Source organism: Corvus moneduloides, chromosome 4 (genome assembly GCF_009650955.1).
Source record: "Corvus moneduloides isolate bCorMon1 chromosome 4, bCorMon1.pri, whole genome shotgun sequence".
NCBI lineage: Eukaryota > Metazoa > Chordata > Aves > Passeriformes > Corvidae > Corvus > Corvus moneduloides.
In genome coordinates this window covers 58484979-58507477 of record NC_045479.1, presented here as the reverse complement: position 1 = coordinate 58507477, position 22499 = coordinate 58484979, and the positions used below count along the sequence as shown (strand labels likewise).

Below are 22499 nucleotides of genomic sequence, written 5' to 3'. Positions count from 1 at the left end.
TTTGCTAAATGTTCATTCTACCATTTGTTATAAACTCAAATGGTCTCTGCAAACTGATATTGAAGTTCTCCATATCTACAGGTTTTGAAAGTTAAAACCTCACCAAGAGCAAAAATCAACAGCAACCTATCTAGGACTGGTAGGAGATGGCATGGCAAAGATGTAGAAAAAATAACTCTGTGGAGTAGAGCAGAGCATAACGCACTCCCACAAATGCACCACATTCCACACAGTCATCACTCCAAACACTACACCCACTGACGCTTACCCCATGATTATCTTCTCAGGTTATATTCCTCCTGAACCTCCTGAGTATTTGATTTATTTGCACTGTTAATTTATCCATCCCACCTATGATCCCTTAGATATTTAATTGATTGCCCTTAATTGATCTGGCCATCTGTGATATCTTAGTCATTTAATTCATTGTTTTTATTGATCTAAACACCTTTCAGCTTTATTGTCACCTAGATAAATCAAAAGTCACTGGCTGATATCATTTCTACCTCTTAATTCTTAGTATGCACTTTAATCTTCTGAGGGAGATGGGGTAGAGGAGGAAAACAAACACCTGAAATGTCATTGTGTTCTAACCTGTCTGGCCAGGAGCTGGGTGGCATAAACCCCACTGATTTCAGTGACACTTTTCCTAGCTACTTGGGCATCAGGGCACTCATTCTCTTCCTGGAATCCAGGCTTTATTCAAATAAAACATGAACAATAAAATAAAATTAAAAGAAAATAATTATGCATAACAACAAGATTTGCAGCATGGTGGTAAATCTCCCTTTTATCCTGACCTGCAGTTCAAGTGAATTCCGTCGAGTACTCTTTTAAGAAAACTTCAGCCCAGTGAAGCACTACTGACAAGGAAAGTGTCATTGCTGATTTTAGCTCTCACACAACAGAGGCACTGCTACAAATAGTGGGTGTCATAATGGTATTCTGAATAATGAATGGCATAAAGGGTATCTTTTTCACTTAATAAGCCTTTGGGCACAGAATTAAAAGCATAGGAGATTATACCTGATATAGCAAATTATATGTAAAAGTGAAATTTTATGTAAAATTATGTAAAATATATGTAAAATAGATGAAAATCTTGTTCTGGCTGGGACACTTAGATATAATCTATAAAATGTGACAGCTCTGGTGAAGGCAGACAAGAAATTTGCAGGAATTAGAAAAGGACTTGATGGTTTCCTTTAACAAGAAAGTATTTGATGTACTTTACACAGTCTCCTGGACATGTCTGTCTATTGCCTAATTATAGCAGTTCATAATCTAGCAGTTAGTAAAGTAATAGAGATAAAGAAGAGGAGAAGTCAGCTAATAGTGATCTTTCAGCTGCTCTGATCCATCAGCCCAAAAACAGTAGGAGCTGAACGTAAACAGAGTAAGGAGACAAGCAATGAGGCAAACAGAGAGGAAGAATTGAAATAGGCTCACAGGGATGGAAAGCAATCCCCAAAGAAAAAAGAAGGAACACAAGAAAGAATGGAAAATAGTGGGTGCAGACTGAAAACTGAGTATGTAAAACTGTAGCGGAGATCTCAAAAGCAAGGAAAATCAGAAAAATAAAAACCAGAAAATCTATAGTGAGAGTAGCAAAGATAGAGCAGATCACAACACAAATAAAATTATCTTCACCTGACTCTTGATTCACAAATTCTGTAACACATTTCTGACACTGACTAGCACTGGAAACCTCACTGGAAGGAGGAAAGCCAGAGGAGAGAAAAAAGAGTTCTTCGCTTCCTAGCTGCTAGCTGTGCCTGAAAACTCTGGGTAAGAGTCTTTTCTATCTTTATAGTCATCCTCTTCATATACCATTACTGTCCTGGCAGGTATCCTGCATTCCACAGAACAATAACATATTTTTTGACAAAATTATCTTTCTTTTAACTTTGATTTTTTTTGTGTGTTTGCCAGTATTTTCAAACTAGAAGATCCACAACTAAAACTCTTTAATATAACTATTTCAGAACACTTGCATTTAATATTTTTCTCTCTGTAATTTTCTCTTTTTACTGGTGCATAGCCAGACTGAAATGTGTTTATCTTGGCCACGCAAATATACTGCCACTACACTCATTCAAAGCATAAAAAAGTATGCTTTCTGACAGTGCTCTAACAAGTGCATAACAATATATGTATTTAAGAAAAATTGGTAAAACATATTAAAAAAGAAAATAAGATCAAATCCCTAATAAAATGAGATGCTTAATTTTACACAGTTTTCTGTGTAGGAAGATGGAAGAAAGAATCTACCTGAGCAGTGTTCACCATATTGTCACATCGTATCATTTCTCCCTGAGAAAATAATAAAATTTAACACATAGGTAAGAGCCAATAAATGAAAAATAATCCATTCAATTGATAAAACAGAAGTCTGCCTATACTTTCCATCCTGGATCTGTGCACTCATAAATTGCGTAAGCTGTATAATATACCTGCTTCAGTGTATTTCATCCTTTCATAAGCTCTATAAGTCCTTCCTGTCTTTGGAGTGCTGTGCTTCTGCATGGAACTCTGTTTCTTACTTGGCTGCCAAGTGTCATGGCACATTCCTGCAAAGACATGAGGAACAGGTGGTGGCAGATTGGACAACAGGTCCAAAACTGTTCAAGATGGCAACTTTAGTTTCATTCTATTCTAAACGCATAAACCAAACCAGTCAGTTTCTTCACAGTTCCACCGAAGGTACATCTCTGTGCAAGCTGCCACAGCTGCCTTCAAAATTCCCCTTGCTTCTGGCAGTGTAACTTCTTTCCTACATGTCCAGCACTGCAGCACTTAATGAGATTTGCTCTTACCAAAGACATATTGAGCTCTTGAGAAACAAACAGCTCCTCAAGTGCCCAGTGGGCATGACCCCACAGTGCTTTGAGACCCACCTGCATATCCGAGCCTGGTAATGATGGCCGTGCCACCTAAGTGGCCTTCAAGAACACCAGCCTGTGGACCCCTGTGACAAAGAAAGTCGCCATTGTGACCAAGAACATCTGTCTGACTTGCCTTATCCAAGGAAAAGAGAATTTCAAAAGCCATAGTGTGGTTTCCTAGCAACTGGAAAAGTATACTACGTCTAGTAGGAAGGGTGATGTGGGCGAGGCAATCAACACCACTCACTCCTTACTGTGAAGAAACAACCCTTTATTAACCAGCAACTAAGAACGGGTACCGAAGTCAGCTTGCGAACCTCAACAGCAAGGCAGAGTCGAAGCGGCGCATGCACAACACCGGGTGCTCTCCCTCACCAGTGTGAATGGTGAGCCCCAACTCAGTCTTTATACCCAGTCTTCTAAGTCCATTGGTCCGTTTTGGATCCTCCACGCTCTTGGCTTGTTTTCTCCTGCTGACATTGGTCCATTTCAATGATGCCTTTTTCACCAATCATTTCCTGAGGACCTCCACTGATTGGTTCGTGCCACATCCAATCCACGTTCTTGGTGACATCACTCTTATCTGCTGGAACAATCCAGAAAAGTTCCCCTTTCCCCATGGTATTAAGTTCGCCACCCAGTGGTTACATGCAGGTATTACACACGGTATGCTGTTCTCAACTCGATATAACAAGATCATTAACACAGAAAACATCAACTAACCCAGCTCCCACCATTAGCATATTTACCAACTTAATCAATTATAGAAAACCAAAACTTATTTATAACAGTCATGATGGGCCTGCCACCTAAGTGGCCTTCAAGAACACCAGCCTGTGGACCACTGTGACAAAGAAAGTCGCCATTGTGACCAAGAACATCTGTCTGACTTGCCTTATCCAAGGAAAAGTGTATTTCAAAAGCCATAGTATGGTTTCCTAGCAACTGGAAAAGTATACTACATCTAGGTCCATACCATAATGCCTAAACTAACATACAGAACTAAGTCCTTTCCCTCTAAGACCTCAGTCTTGTCTCAAGGTTGCCCGGGCTCCGGCTTGATTTAAATTTGGCAATTCTGATTTGGATGTGAATACAAGCTCATACTCACATGCAACAGACAACAGCTTATTACAGCTACTGATGTTGACAGTTCATTGTGATGCAACATCTGATATGCAGTAGTCCTGTATGTGACTCATGGCCAATGTAAAATATATTTTCCTCTGTTAATGAATTTTTAATACATAGTTCTAGTACCTATCTGGCAATGTTCACAGAAGAAAAGGAAACCAAACTCATAAAAAATTATATTTTGTCATCATTTTCCTCAGACAGTGTAAAAACACTCCAACTGTTTGAAACAGACATTTGCTTACCTCTATTTCACACAGCTTTAATCTCTTGGTTTTCTCACATCGTTCTCTGTCTCCCAATTCCTAGATTTCTTCTCCATTTTAAACACCATGAAATGTTACTTGGTAGTGAATTGGGTCTCATTATTTAAATTACAAATAAGTGGGTTAATGGCTATTGGAGAAAAACACCTTAAGAGCAGGAAAGATGGTTAACACAGTCACATGGCTACCAGTCTAGCAATAACTAGTTTGTGCCATAAAAAAAGTTAAATTTGAAGGAAAGCTTTTGAGGCCATGAGTTGAGGGGTCAGTGTTTTCTGGGAAGAATGATCTTGGAAACAGGCAGCAAAGTAAATGGCTCTGTAGATTAACCAACCCTCTGTACTCTGCCTGTTGTCTTCAGGGACAATTTATCAGACTCATATAAGCTTCATCTGTTTTTTCCTTCAGGGAGAAGATCAAGTCTAGTGATAATTAAATCCTCAACAAAGCTTTAAATTTTCTTTGTTACAAATAAAATGGTTATTCTGTCCTTTGTTCTTATTCAGACCTACCTGCTGAGCTCAAAACCACATCTCCCAAAAGCAATTTTTTTCATTTTATGTGATCAGTCAAATTTCTTGACCAGACTTAGATTTCTATGAGGAAACAGAGTGATGTATTTAAATATGGTTTTGAGTAAAAATACCTAAATTTGGCTTTTCTTATAACACCCCAATTTTCATAGCAATTGCTTAGAAACTGAATTTCAGCTAAGAAACAAGGATACATAAAATGCAAAATAAAAATATTTTTTTAAAATTCCTTTTTAGAGAAATATGATTTTAATTCACCAGCCACCTCTAACAGAAATTTGATTTCTGTTTTCTTTAACTTTACTCTACTTATTCCATAATGTATATATCCCAGGCAGGTCTGCTATACATCTTCATCTCTTTTTTTGTCCCTCTCCTCTTCTCTGCCTGTATTGTGACTTAGGCTATCAAGATGTTAGAGCCATATACTTTATTAGTCTGTATTGCAAATCATACATTTTTTTCTTTTGTCCTTCCCCTTAGGCTTTATAAGACAAAAACAGTAGTAGATATTACTTTACAGAAAGGAAATAATTTACTTTTGAAGCCATGAACTGATTAGATTGTTTCAAAGCTTTCCTATGACTTTGATTGATTGAATTTGCCCATGGCATTCCTAGTGGTAATGATACTGTGATTATTTAAGCAGCAAGTAACTTAAGGATAGGCTGAGCATGTTAACTTTGAATTTCCTAGCTTCCAGCATTTTGCATTTTCCACAGTTTCTATTCAAGAACGTTGCAGTAAGCATTGTGGTATTTACTGCAGTTGTCATTCACTTTTCTTGTTTGAATTTTGCAGCACGTTTGTGTGGAAATGTGTAAGCTTTTTCCATTGGTAAGGCCACAAACAACTCACTCAACAAGGCTTTTAAAAGGGTTTATGGTTGTTCATATACTCTGAGTTAGACACATGAGACAAATACCGACAAGATATTCTCAAGAGGTCAAAACAACATAAAAGACTTTACTGGCAACTTTAGAAAATCAGAGAACTTTGGCAAAAGGTTCAGAGCAGCATTCAATCAACATGAAACACTTCCAAAAAGCATCAACTTAACCCATTCAACTTAGCAAACTCTAAACCCTTTTGATTTTAAGTTACACAAAAATTCTGAGAAGAGGGAAATAGAAGAAAGAGAAAGCAAGAAAGAGAGAAAAGATATAGAGAAGAACAGATATAGCTACAAACTCCCAGGATCCAGCAGTGTTCAGCTGATAGAAATTCCAAAAGGAGGTAGGATTAAGACAGGTAAACACATGTCTTAATATTCATATATATATATGAATATATATATATATATATGTCCGGTATGCCAGTGACTGGCAGTCACTGCCAGGCAGGAATACTGGCTCCAGGGAGGTGGAGTGTGTGGGGCAATGCAATGCCTTGCTAGGGCAAGGCCTGACTTGCCCCTTCTTCCACATTCATGCACCCCAAAATGTCTCCAGAGATCAGTCTTTGCAGTCTCTTACACCATGCAGGGTAAGTGATTTGTGTGCCAAGGTAGTTTTAATGGTATTGGCACTCTCTGGAGCAGACCAGCCTCCGTGCCTCCCTTCCCCAGAAGAAATTATCAGACAGCAGACAGCTATGGCTACCTGAGAGGAAACAGGAGAAGGAAAGTCTCTGAACAAACAGTTGAACAGTCTGCAGGACTTGCCACAGCTTTACAATACTGCGTCTTGTCCTTTTATAATGTCACACAGAGAAACAGAGTATTTCCCCTCTTCAGAGAGTACCTCTCATACTTCCATATGATATGTTCTTTGCTTCTTCTGGGGGATTCTGGAAGGACAGGAACCAGTATACATCCTTCCTCTGGCCAAACTACCTCACAGCCCAGTGCATTTGCTTTGTCCTTGTCCTTCATTCTCTCATTTTGCCTGTAAGCTCTTATTTTCTTAGTCATCCCAGTTCCTTTACACCATTAAGAGACAGTAACCTTTTACTTCTGTGATACTACACTGGTTTTATTTCTATTCGTAGCACTCCTTTTATAACTGTCGTCACTTGCATCCCACACACAGACATCTCCTCTCTTGTATTCAGCACAGTGCAAATAATAATTTCCTGTCAAGCATTTTCTACTTGAATGCATTTTTTTTCCAGTTTAAAAAATAAAAGGTATATAAATATCTTCATTTTTATTTTAAAAATCTAAAGGACAAAGTTATTTTTAATTGTGTCTGAAAAATACCTTATGGTTGGGACTGAGGGCAGTTGATATAAATTTTTACATAATTGAAGAAGACCACAAGGAATCTGAACAAATATTTTTCTGAAGCTCTAAGATTTTAAACATGACTTTGACACTTGTTTTTTTCTACCCTTTGCCTTTAAAACACAACACATGGCCATGTAGGTACACTCATCTGGCCAAGAAAGCCATTGGCATCCAGGTCTGTATCAGGAAGAGTGTGGCCAGCAGGATCAGGGAAGTGATTCTTCCCCTGTACTTGGCACTGGTGTGGCCACACCTGGAGTAGCTCCATCTTAATCATTGCCTATTATCTAAACGTATAATAAAAACTTATTAAACATATATTGTGTGTTATATTTCTGAAAAATATTTTTGAGAACATTTTTGTTACCAGATTAATGCGTCCTTCTAGTCTCTGAAAGAAGTGTCTCTTCTGTGAGTCTAGTAAGATACTTAAAGATCTCCAGTTTCATATGCATTCATGAATCTGTGTGATGGACTGACAAAACAAGTGTGTTATACCATGGATTTTAGCTCCAAAACAGAAAGCCTGGTATCTTAATACAAAATTGCTCCAAGGCCACAGATTTGTACACCTGGTTTAATTCACAAGCTCATTATAATTACTGACTTAGAAGCCCTCCCAGAAAAATTAAAAAGTAAAAATAAAAAAAAAATTGAAAAGACGAGTCAAATCTGCCACTGCTGCTGAGACAGCCAAAATTACACTATTACATTGGGTATGTGTATTTCTGCATGTCAGGGGTACTTGAATTGGCATGTTTCAAATGCACATGATCTTCATTGCTATTATTCCCAATGGGATGTTTTCAAAATGGCACATTCATCTACAATACCGTCTCCTCTGTCTCCTTCAAATAATACAAAAAATTTTCTTATTTTAAACTTGTAGTAACTATTTACCTGAACCACTCGAAAGAATCCTATATTTTTGTAGCTGTTCAAAACAGCATTTCACTGCTAATAATATCACAAAAATATTGCCAGCTAGGTCTGAAAGCCAGACCTCCTGCAGAGCAGGAGTTATGCTTGATTATGTAAAATTATTTTTCTTGCCAATAGGAACTACATGAAAGATTCCAGAATGATTTTGCTATCAATTGGAAGTGATGAAACATCTGGTTTCTTGCATTAACTGGGTTTATTTTGCAGCAGAATTTTGATTTACTTTTAAGAACTGAAGGAGAAAATTTATAACCAAAGTTTCAAGTACTCGAAAAACCATTATTCTGTACTAGTAAATGAGATATGTCACATGAAATTATATATGTCTTAAGTGTTTGACACTTTTGATAAAAACTGGTGAAAAACAGTCCCCTGAAGCTTTAGTATGTGTACCCTGTGGGTTAATTTTAAAAAACCACAACAATTAAAAACCCACCACACAAAAAAACAACCTGACACAACACTAACCAAAACCCACAAGCTCTGTTTGTGTTAAAACATATGCAGGTACTTTGTAAAGTAAAGCATGCAAAATAAGCCTTTATACATTTGGTACAAAGAAAACCTAAACTGAGCAGCACAGACAGACTCACCTTCCTGGAGTACTTAGAAAAGTGAGACAGCAATACCGTTCACATGAGCAAATATTTCAAATATAGGTAGTCATTACACGTTTTAAGAGACATGGTTGGTTATTTCAGAATACAACCAGAAAGAATTTAACTACATTATTGTAAAAAATATCTATTTGCATGTAGATTTCCTAAGTGTTTTCTTCTGGTAGAAATCTGAGCAAGTTGCAAGGGATTATGAAACATTATTTATTTATTTATTTAGGTGATAAAAGCAGTAATTACACAAGTATCATTATCTTCCAGTAACAGTGAAAAGAATTCAAGATAATATAAGAAGCTATTTTGTTTTTATTTTCACTCTAGAGATTCTTCTAATCTTTCACTGTTACTTTTCTGCTCTGCACCTGGTGAAATTGATAAGATGCACTGTTGTGCAGGCAGATAAACACATGCTGTATCAAAATAGAGTAAAAACACTTCTGAATTTCCAAGATGTTTGTCTTATGTGTACATTTAAAAATAAATCCAAAACAATTCCCTTGGGTACTTATGTGATTTAACATTGCAGTTAAGTAGATTCTTAAATTGTAACATGTAAAAATATAAAATGTAAAAATGCTTTTTGTCCACATGAGCAGGTTTTGATTTCTGCAAAATTGTGTAAAATGAAATAATCTCAAAGATTTAACCAAATCAGAATTTAGCCCAGAGGATTTATTACAAATTTGAAAAACATCTATAAATTCCTTGTCATGGCTGTTGCTTTAGATCAGAGGATAGGGGATGTAAGCATAGGTAAAAACAACATGCATGGAAAAAAGCCCACAACTTTTTCACTATTGAATTTATGTTTTAAAGCATGAATTCTGACTAATGTTTTTAGGGGTGTGTTCAACAAGTGGGGTATGCAATGCTCAAATACTCAGCATTCTTACCTATAGAATCCACCTGAAGATTCTGATTCTGGGCTCTTCCTGGTTGCAAGAAGCATGGATGGTGCACGTCAGACCCCAGCCTACTGTCACGTGCCTAGTTTCCAGCTGAACTGGAAAGGTACACTGGAAGAAGAAGTGCTCTGAGTCTTCAGGGTAAAATCCTCACCAGTGAAAAATATCAGAGCCCTATCATGATACTGCCTCAAACTGCATTTTGATACGAAGAAAAAGAGAGGGGAAAATAGCAAGCAAACAAAACATAACAAACAATCCTAGTTCTTGGCTGGTTACCAGACTTTACTAAAGATGGTATAGTCCATGATAAGGGTAAGAAATCATCTGGGATAAATGACTGATAAAATATACATGAGAGCAAAAGCCATTGGGGATGGTAATTGCATGGAAGTGGGAGTGCCAGAACAGTGAGCTGGATGACTCAAGAGCTGAAAAAGGCAAGAGCTCCATTCAGTAAGGAATATTTACTGGTGATCCTTGTGGGTCCCTTCCAACTCAGAATATTCTGTGAATCTGTGAAGGGAGAAAGAGGAAATTAAACCAACATAAGTAAAGCCATTGCCTGATTCCAGGACACGCATACAATTTTAAATGTCTCACATGTATTTTTAAGAAACGAGTTGTTCGGTTGTTTTTTTTCTCTCAGTAGGGTGCATATATATGGAATAAAATGCATTGAAATTTAGAGGATTTTTGCTATTTAGTCTATAGGACTGCATATATACCTTGATATTCATTAGCTTTACATAAACCACCACAAAGTCTTTGTCTGTCAATGTACTAAAAATGTCCATGTTTTGTTGTTTTGTTTTGTTTTAGCCTTCCCCCCACCTGCTGGAAATAAACATTTATTTATTTTATATGAATAATTCAGTTGGGATATTGACTAAAAGGTATTCTCGAGAAACTGCTGTTCAACCCAAATTGAGTATTACATGATTACATCTATACTTAATAATCATACTCTTTTGAGACCTTCTATGCATGTTCTATATATGTAAAATGAGGTCTGGAAACTTCTTATACTTGTAAAAACCACCATAAACTCTTCAAAAATATTTAGTGTCAGATATTCTTATCATTCCTTCTCTCATAAATACATAATTTCTTTGTGTAAAGCTGTATAGCAAACAGAATTTAAATCCCTGCAACAATCCTGTTTTCCCTTATTATTTTATGTTAGGTTAACTTGGGAGGGGAATGAAATAATTTATATTGAAAGAGATGTAATAGGAAAAGGATTCTATTTTGCTCTTGTGTTTAGGACATATGCTCTTATATCACTGTCTTTCATGCATCAATCTTCTCTGGGCTAAAACAACAATGTTGTTAAATACTACACAGAGAATTTTGAGTGAGTTTGGGGAGAGTTTTGGTGTTGGGGTCTTTTTGATAGTTGTTGCTGTTATTGAATTGGTTAGCTGATGGTGTACTCAGTAGCATCATGGACATGCAAGCTGATTTTTCACCAGCCAGCCATTAATAAAATTCTCTAGCATAAATAGACCTGTAGCAATGATTTCAGCCTGCAATAAAATATCTCTCAATTTTTTCACAGCTTTGAATGCAGAAAAGTGTCATTTCCAAGGAAAAATGATGTTTTACAATGTGTATTTAATGCATTTTCCAATGCGTATTTTTATAACCATTCAATTCAAGACAGTCAACTTTGTCTTTTTCATAACATGAAAGTGTGAGTATCACAGCAAAATCTCTCACTATATTGAAAAAACCTACATATCTTTATTCTCTTTGTTTTGATAATTCAACGAGAGGCAGGTAGGCACGTCATTTTGAAAATTGATATTTCCACTGAAATGCAAAAAAATCTAGGATAAATATAATTACAGGATCTAGGATTAATAAATTTTTAAAATCTAGGATAAATAAAATTACACTAACAAAGTGACAAGCTAAAATATGTAGCGTTACATTGCAAAGCAAGTCCTCCTGTCATATTTGGCAGAGGGGCCGTGGCATTCATTCTGCTTTCGTCTGCTTTTCTCATCCCATCATCAATGAAGCTTACAACAGCCACTGAAATCATAGAGTAGAAGCATTTGTAAATCTTAAAATCATAGAGTAGAAGCATTTCTAAATCTGAATTCCTAGGTAAACTGCATCCAAAATATTTACAAACAGAAAGATATCTATAAAACTTGTTCATATATGTTTTTGTACCCAGGTACAACTATGACAGATACCTGAGAAATTCTGTTAATGATTTAACATTACAATATCAAACTGATAGGAGAACCTTATTTTTAAACAAAGTAAAAATATCTCTGTGGTCTCAAAAGGAATAGAGCCACATAGCAAGAAACACATATTTATTGAGGCAGTAGGAAAGATGAGCAATAGTGCACACATGTGGTGACTCACCCAACCACTGACAGCAAGCACAAGACCACAAGCACTGCCATGGCTCCAGTGGACTGCCAGGGACATGTGGTGTCCAGATCATCTGGAAGCAACAGCCAATGGTGCCAGCCAATGGTACCTTTTAAATGTAAGAGTTGAGCTGCCCCTTGTGTCCCTCGGAGGTGGTGGGATCACAGAGAAATGTACCCTACATCAGTTCTGTGTGGGGCACCCTGCCTGTGGTGTTGGACAGGGGCAAGCTGTTGGCAACCCCTATGTCAAGGGGCAGGGTGTCAGGACACAGGGTTTCAGTCTCTCAATTCAGTATTTCCACCTAGTAAATACCAATTTTTCTAAAGTCAAGCAGTGAACCCACTGAATACCTAATAAAAATGCTACACTATCCCTGCACACAGTATGAACTGGTAGTATCTGAACTGTCAGAGTGGTTTCATGCTATCCAGACCCCTGTGTTACAAATATGTGTAGAAATATTAAGGCCTTTGTTCAAAAAAGGACTTCAATCTATATCCTGTGCTGAATTGTGAGAGGTTTTCCAAACTGTGATGATTCATGTTCATAAAATGTCATCTGCTTAAATGCTGAACAAGATTCTACACGAAAAATCCCACAAGAATTAAATATTAACTGGTAAAACTCACTGGTCCTGAATCTCCATGCAAAGTCTTGAGCAGCTGGTAACCAGGATTTTAATGCCTACTAGGTAGCAGAATAGAGTCCACTCACTATTTGTCCCTTATGTCCACCTTCTCTTGCCATGTCCTTTATTTAAGCATGAAATCTATTTATACTTCATTTTACAAGACTTTTTCCAATGATTGAAATTCCTTATGGCCTTTGTCTTTTCCAGACTGTACCTGGTGTTCAGTCTGCCTTTTCTGAGAAATGTTGATGGAAAGATAATGAGAATACAACATGGGGAACCTTAGTCTTCTTGGATGACCCTCAGATGTTTAACAGCAAATCCTGGCAAAAGTAAAGAAAACAACCCAGATGACCATTGATCTTTTGCCAGGACAGCTATATTGAAGCTTGTGTGTCTTGGCAATGGAACTCGATCTTTGATAACATTTAGATATAAAGTTCTATTGACACCACTGTGAGACCTGGAAAAATGCCACTCACAAATAGATATGATGCTTTTGTCTCAAGTCAAAACTGTAGGACACTGCTAGTCAACCTCTGTCTACCTCAAGCAAATTGGACTGGAGAGTCCTACAGGGTTCAATCTTGTAACTTACTCTGTTCCAATGTCCTTTTCTCAATAGCTGTAGATCTGAGGAAATTCAGAGGTTGTACATATTTTTGTTTGACCCATATAGTGGTTTTTTTACTCAGGCTCTTTTCAGCCTGGCAGAGTTGAGGCCTGGATGCTACCCAGGTGGCTGAAATTCAACCCAATTAAAGCCCCTATTGTAAAAAGTAGTGGAGGGAAACATTTCCTGTTTCAGTGGCAGTGTACTAAGCTTCTCAGTCAGATCAGGGTTCATGTTCAATCAGTGTCAAAGTATCCCAGTGCTATGTGGGAGGCCTTGCTGAATGACTACATCTTTCACATTACTGCTTTGACCCTGTGATCCATTAAATCCTAATTTCTAATGCTTGACTTCATTCTACTGGTGGCCTGATTCAAGTCCTGTAAGTCCTTCAGTTGCTTTCACTGAGGACTGGATAAGGATCTGTCCAGAGAGCTCCTTCTTTCAGTCTGATTTAGCTGCTACCTCCTGCATGAGTTTGGGGAGAGAGACCATGTTCCACCTGGGCGATGCAAAGTTTGCAGTGTATTAAGGCATGCATGTAAATTTCAAAATGTTAACCACACTCTAAAAGCCGAAGTTACCCTAAAAAACAAATTTTAGGCTTGACTTCCTATCACATTGGAGGTGGTTATCTCACAGGAAAAAATGATCAGAGATGGAAAAACCAAGCACTCTCTGGAACTCATTTGAAACAGAAACATACTCACCTATGACCATGTCTAGACCTAGAAAGAGTTCCAAATGACTTTTCTTTGCTCTGGCTTTCTGCTGATGGTGCACTGTAATCCCCAAGGCATCTGGCCAACTGCTCCCTTCTTTCAGTGTTCTCTCTTCGCTTGAAACTTCATACACAGGTGAGGGCATGGAACCTTGCCTTTCCATTATAAAGCATTACTGGCACAATTTCAGACATATAAAAGCACACCTAATTACTACACATAATAAATAGAATATTTGCCTTCAAGTATATTATTTTTTTTAGAAGTTTTAAGACAACCTATAAAAAAGTTGGATTGCACTAGTTACTGTACTTAATTATGAAGACACTTTTAACCTTCCTTTTTAAAGGAAAATCCTGCTATCACTTTTTTTAACAGTATTATTCCTTTCCCCCATTGTCCTGTACATCACGCAGTCGCAGAAAAATTAATTCAGCTCACTAAAGAAAAGGTATTTAGTGTGACTTGAGATGTTGTAAAATACTGAAGTGGTTACATGAGACTGGCAGATATGATTGAAGACTTCTGAGAGGTGTATTTGGTTCTTGAAGGCTGAGGAACAAAATCACTACTTTGACATTGAAAACATATATGACAAAAATTGGAACAATTCAAAAATTAGGCAAATGGATAGTTTATGCCTTCTGATGCCTAAAACTTCTAATAATATTAAATTCTAAAGTGGAACAGTTAAAACGGTGATGATTTATTGAATAACAATCATCAGACTTGTTTCGAGAATGTTTTTGGATGAGAAGACTATTTCTTTACAGCATACCATGGTATTATTGCCTTTTTCTCTCTTTCCAACGCAAACTGTCCCTTAGTCCTATCAAATAGATAATCAGTGCTGGAATATCTGCTATAGTTGTCCAGAATGTGAATTTGAAATTCAGATAAATCAAAGAGATTGAGATATTCAATGCTGTCCTTAGAACAGAAGAGCAAATTTTCTCAAAGTAGGGGAAAAAATCAAAACAGAAAGATCCAGAGATCAGTGCTAAGTATATTTTGAAAATATCAACATGCGACCCTTCCTTCTACTTGCATGCCTTGCAAAGTTTCTGACATTACCTTTTCATGCTGCCCTGGTACTTTGATTTGCTCTTCTTTTTTTCCTTTAGTGCAATTGTTTTTTGAAGAATTCACCAATGGTCTTACCTAAAGATTTTTTCAGTTCCAAAGTGTTCTTTATTCCTAACCAAAAAAATACTTGACATGGATTTATGCTGTGTGTTTGACTGGATGAGATCCCTTTAGTAGAAAGTGTATATAGTTTTCCCGTGTATGTATATGAGCACTGTACCAAAAATATTTCATGGCGAGGTAATAATGGTGAGTTACAGAATGTTAATCTTTTGTGCTACGTGAAGGCAAAAAATTCTTCAAGTAGGTGAAACTATGACTTATCATATTTTTCTGAAAAAAACCCATATTGACATTTTCATTCCAATTTATGACTGTATTGGCAAGAAGATAAAAAACTGAAAAAGACATACATGCTACTTCTTTATTTCAGGCAGTCAGGATGCAGAGATCACTGCAGAGCTATCAAAGCTTGTCAGTTTGATTTGTTTGGTTCAGTTTTTCTGATTTTTTTAAAATTTTTTTTATTTTGTTGTTATTCCTTTTTATTCTTTTTAATCCTCACATGAAGTGGCCCTAAACATCAGAGCACAGTAGATGAGATTTTTCTCCTCTCCTCCGAGGGAACAGGAAATCTAGAGATACTAGTCTTGCTATCCCTCAATCTATTTTCTGACTTGTGAGTTAAACATCTCTAGAGTCATGTAATACTGTTTCAGCAGTAGAACCCAGTTGATTATTATCCTCCACTACGCAGTTAGTCCTCAAAGCAGGATGGGTTTGAATAAGCAGAAAAGACTCGACAGAAATCTGACACAGACACCCTTTGCTACCAAGTTGCATATTTGGAAAATAGGGCGCTGACAAAATACTGCAGCTGGGAACAGCTCATAGAGAAGACAGCTACAGTGTAGGAAGTGCACCTTTGGCTCCTGGTGACTATTTTTCGGTTTTTTTGTTGTTGTCTCTCATACTTGTAAGTACTGCTAAGCCTCCCAGCTGTTCTGTTATGTGATAACTGTGCTAACAAACAATACTGTTGGAAGGCTGTGTTTTTTAAGCTGCCAACTTCAAGTGTGACTGCAGCTCATAGTATTTGGTAAATGTAGAAAGGTTTTTGGAAGCTCTAAAGGAGATTAACTGCTACCTCCTTCTTCAGCACATTAGTCAAAAGTAATCTTACAAATATTCCAGGCAGGCCAACATCTAGCTTCTGCTCTTGTGGATGAAGCATTGGTGATAGTGTTTCACTTGGTAAGCTTGATAGTGCTTGCTGTCAGAGCTTCCTGTTTATTTCTCTCATAAACCTACTTCACATCTTATCTATCTCCATAACTAATTTTTATAGCAACAAACTCACCACAAAAGTGAAGAAATCAGATCTACACCTTAAAGCATGTCACTGCAGTAATACATATAATATTTCTGCAAACAGATAGAAAGCAAGCAAAGACAGGCATGACTGTAGATAAAGGAGGCCCTAACGGTGAAGATGAGACTTGGATTCTGATCTCTGTTTCTGACACAGCTTCTCTATTTTCTCTAAAACCTGAACTGAACAACATTCAGAATATTACAGAAGTAATTCATGTCACTGACAAAAGTCTTCAAAAGTAATCATCAAGGCTTTGCTTTCCCATCACACACCTTGATTTCCCTCATGTGCCCTTTGTGAGAGAGCTTGTTCCAGGAGTCTTTACAAAGCCAACTGCAGCAGGAATGACAGAATGTGAGAGTGAGTACCAAACTGTTCAGCAGTGTCCCATATAAATATAAATTTTGGAATTCAAGATACACACAGAGGTGAACATGAACAGAAAATTTTAGCTCACTATATATTATCTGCTTCTCTCTTTTCTACAAGGAAATCTTGGGGATGGAACCTCTGGTCGACTTGTCTTGCTTGCAACCTCAGTAAAATACAGTTTGGTATCAGAAAGGAGCTGTTTCTGTATTGTTCTGTTAGCCTGTCCCCCCCTCTTTGCTGATGGCACTCAGCCCTTCCAGTTAGTAATTCTATTACGTAAACATTGAATGAAAATAAAAAAGAAACTCAACTTTAAAAATTAAACTATTCTTTTATCAAGACAATAATTTCAAAGGTCCTAAATTTATGCGCATTCTGTGAGCAAAATCTAGCTTATCTGTGTAGCTCTGGCCATCCCTGAAATTATAGGACATTCATCTTCAATTTCTCATGTCTTCACATTATTTAGTCTCTTCCTTTGTGACCATATAGGTCTCAGAGGGGAGAGCATTCTCTTACTTAATTGTTCCTGCAAAATCTTTTATTCTCCTTCGGAATGATATAATAAATGACAAACTGAGGTACTTGTCCTATCATGTCTTGGTAGTCAAAGACACGATAAATTAGTATCCATGAAGAATACTGACAATTTAAAAGGCAGAATAAAGTCTTGATCTTTGAATCATCAAGTATTTCATTCTATTCATTCCATAGATCTGAAAAATTAAGAAGTGTTTACTCTAGATATAAGGGTGTTAATGAGTCAACATCCTATTTGTCAACTTATTTAAAATACATTGATCAATGCAAAAACTTAAATCACTGTACAGAAAATAGATATTAGAGCATTTTAGAGCCTCTGTTATTTTTTTTTTATTTCCATATATGACCCACTGATTGCTGTTATATATGATGTGCATGTGTTTAAACCAATGATACTTTGGTTTACTTCAGATTTTTTTAAATAAAATGAGAAAGCATTATAAGATGCCTTTAATTGAGTTCAAATTGGTTGACTGGACATAAAATTATGTTAAATGAAATTTTAGTCTACAGCTAAGTTGGTTTTTATTTGGCTGTAAACCAAATTGGCTCAAATTGTTAAAAGTTAGACATCAAAACAAGTGAAGGTGAAAATAAAAAGCAAATTAGCTGCTTCTGGAGTGTGAATTCACATTTTTAGCTGCTGTTTGTACTACACTTGTTGATAATATTAGTACAATGAATTTATGAAAAATATCCTAGATGAGAAAACAGACTTATGACCACAATAACAGAGTGATTTTAGGTATAGTGAACTATAGGCTTCTTAAGAGTAAGTATATTAACATCTACATAATACTGACATTGTGATCTGAACCCTGGATACTGTTTCTTACACAGTAACTATTACACATTATGGAAGAGAGGAAGAAAATTTAAGAACTGGTTTCATCTCAGTACCCTATCATTAGGATAAATTTGCATTAGTACATAAAACAACACTCAGATTGTTTTGAAACCATATCTGCTGAAAATATTTTGAAATGTAACTGTTATAGTTTGTTGTTCTCTGCTTTACACATTCAGTGGTGTTACACCTGCACAAATTAAGAGTGAGAAGTAAATGATAGAGTTAGGAAGACCTGAAACTGTGGTGATAAGAGTGACTTTTCTTATCCTCAATCAAACAGTGCTTTGTTTCTATCATGTGAGAGAACAGGGAAGGCCACATCACTCCTAAAAAGTAGCTCTTGCTTTCCCAAGGAGCACACTCTAACACTTACAAGAACAGTTTCCCATATCCACTACTGTCAAGTATTCTGTCAAGTAGATAACCTGGAAATTCCACTGTTCTTAAAAAAACCCAAAAAACTGTGAAAGTTCGGATTTTATTCCAAACTGAAAATTTAGAAATATGAAAATAGTCTGAAAATAATGTTCTCTATACTGTGAAAGGACCATGGGCCTTGTTGAATTCAACTCGTTTTAGTTTTTAGAAGATTACCCAATTTCTGACTTCATAACATTAAACAAAATATTAAATAAAAAGTGCTTTGGCAGTGTGAATTTTTAGACTTCTCTTTCTCAGCATTAGAAAAATTTAGACTGCAGTGCCCAATGCAATTTAGTACAGATTCACTAAACAACTTATGAAAAGAAAGCTCAGAGTTTTTTCAGTAATAGGCAGTCTTGTCAGAATCTCCCCTGCTATGCACACGTGGTTCCAAATGCACTCCTGTCTGTAGAACACAAACACACCAGCAGCCTGTTTCTTGTGAGGCCTCTGGGCAGGTAGGATCTGGCATTCCATGCACTTCGAACCCACACTCTAAACCACACTAAGGTGACCTTATCTAGCTCAGTCTGTCTCCACCTACTCACTGATGTTTGCCAGCACCTTGTGAGAGGTCACACACAGAGGATGGTAACGGAGGCACCCTAGGAGAACGCAGCACCATGTGCTCTACAGAAAAGCTTTATAATTAACTGAAATATAGATTACATATTAAACTGAAAACAAATTCAGGCTGCCTCTGAGGATAACTGAGATGTCAGACATGGAATTTAAGGATCATTCTAGTTCAAAGCTACTCCCAGGACCGGGCACCTTTGTTAAAATGTATGAATAACTCATCAAGAACATTCTTTAAAACACATAAACACATTTTTATTGTGTTCTGGGAACTGTATTTGGAGTGTACTTTCCATGTATATTAGAAATTCCAGTTTTTCAGAATGATGCTTGAAAAAACTGAAACTTTTTTTAGCTTAGGAAATTTTTGTAATGATGTGTGTGGTGATTTTATTAATTCAAGCCCATTTCATAAATTTGTGAAAAGGATAAAATTGATGCATTTATGACAGCATAAAAGGAACTGGGTTTTATTAAAGCGCAATTTCATTTAGTAGAAGTGTTTTGTTATTAGAACATGCATTGTAACACATTTTATAGCAATTAATATGCAAAAATGATACAATAATTTATGAAACCACAAAAATGTGTTTCCAAGCTGTAACAATAATAGCTGCAAATTTTCAAATATGTATTGCAATAGCTCTGCTCACGGTACTGAAATATGTGTTGTATTGCTCTTTCTTCTATAACAACTCTATAATTTCAGAAGTTTATGAACCAATCATAAAACCTCTGCTTCTGCTTTTCTTGCAGTATGTAGCTCAAATTGAATTAAGGAAAGCAGAGCAAAGAAAACCTTATTAGAACTGGTTTGGTAGCCTTTGATACAAAAGCTTTTTGTTAACACAATCAATAGTCCTCACTCCTGGAGGAATGATTGAATAAAATGCTACCTGTAATTGTGTATATATAGGATCTGGCCTTGATGTATGGTGTAGGTTATAAATACAGTCTATAGTGGCAGAGTCAATTTCTTATTTTTGGTCTTACTGTTTTTTATTTTGGAATTTAGATATTACCTGAACTTATATTATTTGTGCTTTTGGTCTGAGCAGTTAACAGACATTTTTGATTTTTAAATAGAAATTCCAAGCTGATAATATTTCCTTATCTACAAAAAGCGCATGGAAGTCCATCGAGCTGGCAAGTGGAATCACAAATGCAGGAGGTAATATCTTTGCCCACAATTGGAAATCATTAACTTTTAGGATTTTTCCAAGGCTTTGATTTATTTTGTTTCCCTAGGTGCTTATATCACACTTGGTATGCTATACAAACTTTTTTTCCCCATGTTTCTTACAGCTATCTTAAATTTAATGCTAAATTCTGCTGCATTTTTCTTATTTGACAATCTTTGAAAAAGAGAGACAATTATTAATTTTTTGGCATGAACCTGCATCTGGAATCTTCAAAATTAAAAATACCTTTTGCTTTTATTTATTTTTTTTTAACATGACATATTACAAACATATCTTTTTTTTTCCTGAATTGATCATTCTACCTTGTTGTTAAGAACTTCATGTTAAACTAAACTGCTATGTGCCTACAGTGAAATGTAAAGGAAAGAGTTCCCATATTCAGAGTAACTAGAGAACATACCCATATCCACTCACACAGCTTTTTGTAATTAAAATTACTGTTTTTTCAAATTAAGTTAAATAATTGGTTAATAAAATACAAATCATAAAAATTTTACTAAAACCATAATTTTTTTCTACAGTAATAATTTAAGGAAAAATATGTGTGTCAAACTCTGAGGTTGAATAACTTCAAAATCAGATTTGATTTTTCAGGGAAAAAATAATTATTCAAATTACAGATTTGAAAGTTTTTTAGAAAAAAATGTAAGAAAATCTCTCTGTTCTTAAGTGGAACTATTGATTTTATATGATAATAAACAAAAAGAAGCAAGCAGATACAAAGAGTTTTCAATAGTAAAGGATTTACTAATTAGGCTATATTTTTCAACTTTGAGTACAAGTTGAGATCTAGACAAACTGATCCATTGTTATGGGTGGCACTTTTTGACCAATGCTTCCCATAAGCAAACGTATCACATACATAAAAATCCAGGTGGGATTCAAAAGCAAAGTTTTCTGGCAAATGACCAATTCCATGCAAAGAAAATTACTGCTGTACATCAAATCAGAATGTATTCCTAAGTAAAAGGGTGCAGCAGATCAGGCTGAAATTTATATAATAATAAATCATTTAGTGTTGTCACTACCATGTGTACTTAGTATTTTTTAAGTTTAGTAAGTCCATTCCTGTGCTTTTCAAACCTAACTGATAAAAAAATCTTCACATTTTGGAACAGATTACCACATATACACCTGGTCATGGTCATATTGTTGAAATATGGTTGCAAACTTCAGTTTCAAATTTGGATTTTGCTTAATCAGTTCCATTCCGTGCTATCTGCTTAAATTTTGACTTTAACAATATTTCACATTGTCAAGTTCCTCTGTGTTTAATGTCATAATCTTGCAGTTCTTTTTTCTCCAACTACCAATGCAGGTAGTTTCTTTGTTTCCTGCTCTAAGCTTCATTCTATCTAAAAATTTATTATGATTTTCAAAATAATAGACACAGAGTGCACAGTTAAATTTTATTGAATTACATTAAACTGAGATATTTACTGCCCTATAACTTATCAAAACCCCACTTCACTTATTGGTAATAGCTCGTTTATAATCACAGTAAGCAAATAATATTCTAGTGGATAAACCTTCAGAGAACAAGAAATCATTACACTGTCTGTTTTCAAGGTCAGCTTCTGGTCACCCACTTCATATTCACCATGACAAAGGTTCTATTCAAACTTATGTGATGGAGCACAGAGCTGGTGGGGGTTTCTGGCTTCCAAGATATTTTTCTATGATCCATAGAGTGTTTTTCATAAGCATATTAGATATCATGTTATAAGAAGCTAGGATGTTTGCTCTTGAGACACTGTCAGTATGTTACTCTGAAACCTGTTAGTTTGATGCTTAAAAATTTTAATAAAAATGAATCACTCACTGTAAAGCTTTGCATGTCTGCAATAAGAGAATATTTGACAGGAACCATGAATTGGAGGGTATTGTGACTTTGAGAAGTATTCTAATTTGTATGGAAAAACCTTCCTCAAGCCAAATGTCCCAGGTTTTCTAGTGTACAATTCTAAAAAACCCAGAGGCAACAGAGAGGTGAATTTGAATCCCAAAAGGGCCATCTGTGGAAGCAGTAGCCAGACACACTCATCTCAGTGGGATTTCAGTATATATAGCTGCTATAAAACTGGATCATTAGATAACTTTGTATGCATCCCAGCCTGGTATTCAGACATTTGAGAAGCTGTATGGATTGAATCCAGCCAGACATATATTTAAGCAGATTTATCTCCTTCCCATTTGT

The 22499-nt window shown here is 36.1% G+C and overlaps 1 long non-coding RNA gene across 9 annotated transcripts in view; it reads right to left on the bottom strand.

Moving 5' to 3' along the window:
• Positions 1–8794: 8794 nt before the first annotated feature.
• LOC116442818 overlaps positions 8795–22499 on the bottom strand; it is a 114617-nt gene continuing 100912 nt past the window's right edge. For 8 of the 9 annotated variants that reach the window (XR_004239656.1, XR_004239657.1, XR_004239649.1 and 5 more), the window contains 3 exons: positions 13861–14047; positions 11445–11549; positions 8795–10025 (listed from right to left, as the gene is read on the bottom strand). This is a non-coding gene — a long non-coding RNA (uncharacterized LOC116442818). Of the gene's footprint in view, positions 10026–11444; positions 11550–11894; positions 12013–13860; positions 14048–22499 lie in introns of all 9 variants that reach the window. The other variant, XR_004239654.1, reaches the window with a different exon arrangement.